Source organism: Coregonus clupeaformis, unplaced genomic scaffold (assembly GCF_020615455.1).
Source record: "Coregonus clupeaformis isolate EN_2021a unplaced genomic scaffold, ASM2061545v1 scaf1496, whole genome shotgun sequence".
In the NCBI taxonomy this organism is placed as follows: Eukaryota; Metazoa; Chordata; class Actinopteri; order Salmoniformes; family Salmonidae; genus Coregonus; species Coregonus clupeaformis.
In genome coordinates this window covers 73,118-77,127 of record NW_025534950.1, presented here as the reverse complement: position 1 = coordinate 77,127, position 4,010 = coordinate 73,118, and the positions used below count along the sequence as shown (strand labels likewise).

General features: G+C 46.3%; 1 long non-coding RNA gene across 1 annotated transcript; it reads left to right on the top strand.

Moving 5' to 3' along the window:
• Positions 1-684: 684 nt before the first annotated feature.
• Positions 685-2,597, top strand: LOC121559983. Its single transcript, XR_006659672.1, has 3 exons — positions 685-910; positions 962-1,246; positions 1,306-2,597. It is a non-coding gene; the product is annotated as an uncharacterized LOC121559983 (long non-coding RNA).
• The last annotated feature ends 1,413 nt before the right edge of the window (positions 2,598-4,010 follow it).

Here is a 4,010-nt window from a genome sequence, read left to right as displayed (position 1 = left end):
GCTTTTAGGGTTAGAGGTTAGAGGTTAGAGGTTATAGAGTGGAGATGGCTTTTGGGTTAGAGGTTAGAGGTGCCTAAGAGTGGAGATGGCTTTAGGGTTGAGGTTAGAGAGTGGATGTGGCTTTAGGGGAGCAGTGGTGTAAAGTACTTAGTAAAAATACTTTTAAAGTACTACTTAAGTAGTTTTTTGTGGTATCTGTACTTTACTATTTATATTTTTGACAACTTTTACTTTTACTTCACTACATTCCTAAAGAAAATAATGTACTTTTTACCCATACATTTTCCCTGACAACCAAAAGTACTCGTTACATTTTGAATGCTTTGCAGGACAGCAAAATGTTCAAATTCACGCACTTATCAAGAGAACACATGGTCATCCCTACTGCCTCTGATCTGGCAGACTCACTAAACACAAATGCATCTTTTGTAAATAAAGTGTTGGAGTGTACCCTGGCTATCTGTACATTTTAAAATCAAGAAAATGGTGCTGTCTGCTTTGCTTAATATAAGCAATTTTAAATGATTTATACTTTTACTGATTTTAGCAATTACATGTACTTTTGATACTTAATTATATTTAAAACCAAATACTTTTAGACTTTTACTCAAGTAGTATTTTACTGGCTGACTTTCACTTTTACTTGAGTAACTTTCTATCAAGTATGACAATTGGGTACTTTTTCCACCACTGCTTTTCCACCACCAACTTCTAACCCTGGTGAATCCTCAACTTGACCTCTATGTGTGGTGACACCACCACCCTGGTAGAACCTAGTAGAACCTGGTAGAATCTAGTAGAACCCAGGAGAACCCAGTAGAACCTGGTAAAGCTCTGTGGTGGGGAGGGCAAGCAGCAGGTAGGTCGTCCCGTAGGAAGTGGTGCAGTGAGTGTTGAGGTGTTGAGGCAGGTCAGCAGGTAGGTCGTCCCGTAGGAAGTGGTGCAGTGAGTGTTGAGGCAGGTCAGCAGGTAGGTCGTCCTGTAGGAAGTGGTGCAGTGAGTGTTGAGGTGTTGAGGCAGGTCAGCAGGTAGGTCGTCCTGTAGGAAGTGGTGCAGTGAGTGTTGAGGTGTTGAGGCAGGTCAGCAGGTAGGTCGTCCTGTAGGAAGTGGTGCAGTGAGTGTTGAGGCAGGTCAGCAGGTAGGTCGTCCCGTAGGAAGTGGTGCAGTGAGTGTTGAGGTGTTGAGGCAGGTCAGCAGGTAGGTCGTCCCGTAGGAAGTGGTGCAGTGTGTTGAGGTGTTGAGGCAGGTCAACAGGTAGGTCGTCCTGTAGGAAGTGGTTCAGTGAGTGTTGAGGTGTTGAGGCAGGTCAGCAGGTAGGTAGCAGGTATCAGGCCCACATCAGACCGTGACATAGCTAATGACATGGTGTCTTAGGGAGTGGAAAGCTGCCTAAGGAAATGTTCATATGAGCAGAGCTAGGATTGAAACCCCTAAACTGCCGTGTAAGATGCTTTACTACAGGCCAAGCCCAGCCTCAGATCACACTTTGTCCGCTGGGCTTTTACCTAAATCATGCATTGATGTCATTTGGAAGTCTGGAGGACAGAGTTGTGTGTTGCATAAGTCCTCAGACTTTCTGTGAGCTACTAGGTCTGACAGCCATGCCAGAGATCTATGCATAGTATTCATAACACTTCCAGGTCAGAGGTTAGAGTTTAGAGGTCAGTTGATTCAGGCTCACACACTAAATCTGACACCTGTCTATCAAACTAGCCCTAACCCTACCTAACCCAGACCCTTAACCCTACCTGAGGGGCAGAGGTCAGGGTCAGAGAACACTGAGAAGACCTGTCAACCTCAACGTTCTGGGAGGAACATCCACACAACCACCTCATAACATCTACACAATCGTCACAGAACATTCACACAACCATCACAGAACATTCATACAAACATCTCGTAACATTCATACAACCATCTCATAACATTCATACAACCATCTCATAACAGTCATACAACCATCACAGAACATTCATACAACCATCACAGAACATTCATACAACTATCACAGAACATTCATACGCCCATCACAGAACATTCATGCGCCCATCACAGAACATTCATACACCATCTCATAACATCCATACAACCATCACATAACATTCATACAACCATCACAGAACATTTACACAAATTGTAAAATTCCATCCCACAGCCCACAGGCACACAGATACAGCTAAACCAGACCAACTCAGACAGCTGACACAGAGTTAACTAAGTTAATACAGATCTGACTCAGGCAGGGGGACTGACAGACTAACGGAGTAAGGAATGAGAGCTTGAGCCAGAGATTCTCCAACTGCAGTAGGATTGTAAAGCTATAGGATGTTGATACAGGCGCCACTAGAAACCATCTGACCCAAATATAGACCTTTTACAACCTGATAATGGAGCTCCTTTACACCAGGAGAGGAGGAGGAGGAGGAGAGGGGGAGAGGAAGGGGGGATTCAGAGAACAGGGAAATATCAGAAGGGTGTAACCACTGACCTATATCATGGAACAGAGAAGGGGTTCTAAGAGGCTGATTGACAGCAGAGACCCGGGGGTGGAAACAGAGAGGGGGTTAGAACCAATTACCTACAGGGTGGAAACAGAGAGGGGGTTAGAACCAATTACCTACAGGGTGGAAACAGAGAGGGGGTTAGAACCAATTACCTACAGGGTGGAAACAGAGAGGGGGTTAGAACCAATTACCTACAGGGTGGAAACAGAGAGGGGGTTAGAACCAATTACCTACAGGGTGGAAACAGAGAGGGGGTTAGAACCAATTACCTACAGGGTGGAAACAGAGAGGGGGTTAGAACCAATTACCTACAGGGTGGAAACAGAGGGGGTTAGAACCAATACCTACAGGGTGGAAACAGAGAGGGGTTAGAACCAATTACCTACAGGGTGGAAACAGAGAGGGGGTTAGAACCAATTACCTACAGGGTGGAAACAGAGAGGGGGTTAGAACCAATTACCTACAGGGTGGAAACAGAGAGGGGGTTAGAACCAATTACCTACAGGGTGGAAACAGAGAGGGGGTTAGAACCAATTACCTATAGGGTGAAACAGAGAGTGGGTTAGAACCAGTGATCTATAGGGTGGAACATCATCGTTGCATTGTTCTCCTGTGATGACAGTTCTCCTGTGATAACAGCTGGAGAAGAACTGGCCACCCATACCATTACAGATAGGAGTTCTCCCACAGACCTATACCACCCATACCATTACAGATAGGAGTTCTCCCACAGACCTATACCACCCATACCATTACAGATAGGAGTTCTCCCACAGACCTTTACCACCCATACCATTACAGATAGGAGTTCTCCCACAGACCTATACCACCCATACCATTACAGATAGGAGTTCTCCCACAGACCTATACCACCCATACCATTACAGATAGGAGTTCTCCCACAGACCTATACCACCCATACCATTACAGATAGGAGTTCTCCCACAGACCTATACCACCCATACCATTACAGATAGGAGTTCTCCCACAGACCTATACCACCCATACCATTACAGATAGGAGTTCTCCCACAGACCTATACCACCCATACCATTACAGATAGGAGTTCTCCCACAGACCCATACCACCCTGCCTTTCTACAACACACACTAATACACTTCAATACACACTCATACAGAGCAATACACCTGGACAGGCCTGAGACCTTCGTACCCACCTGAGAACCGGCCTGAGAGCTGTACCCACCTGGACAGGCCTGAGACTGTACCCACCTGGACAGGCCTGAGACTGTACCCCACCTGGACAGGCCTGAGACTGTACCCACCTGGACAGGCCTGAGACTGTACCCACCTGACAGGCCTGAGACTGTACCCACCTGGACAGGCCTGAGACTGTACCCACCTGGACAGGCCTGAGACTGTACCCCCCCCACAGAGGATCTCCTACATACAGTGTTGATGCTGTAGTTGATAGTGGAACCTATTGGATGTTCTGTCATATGGTTTCTATTGGTTTTGATTACATTGAACTGCCCTGCTGTTACCA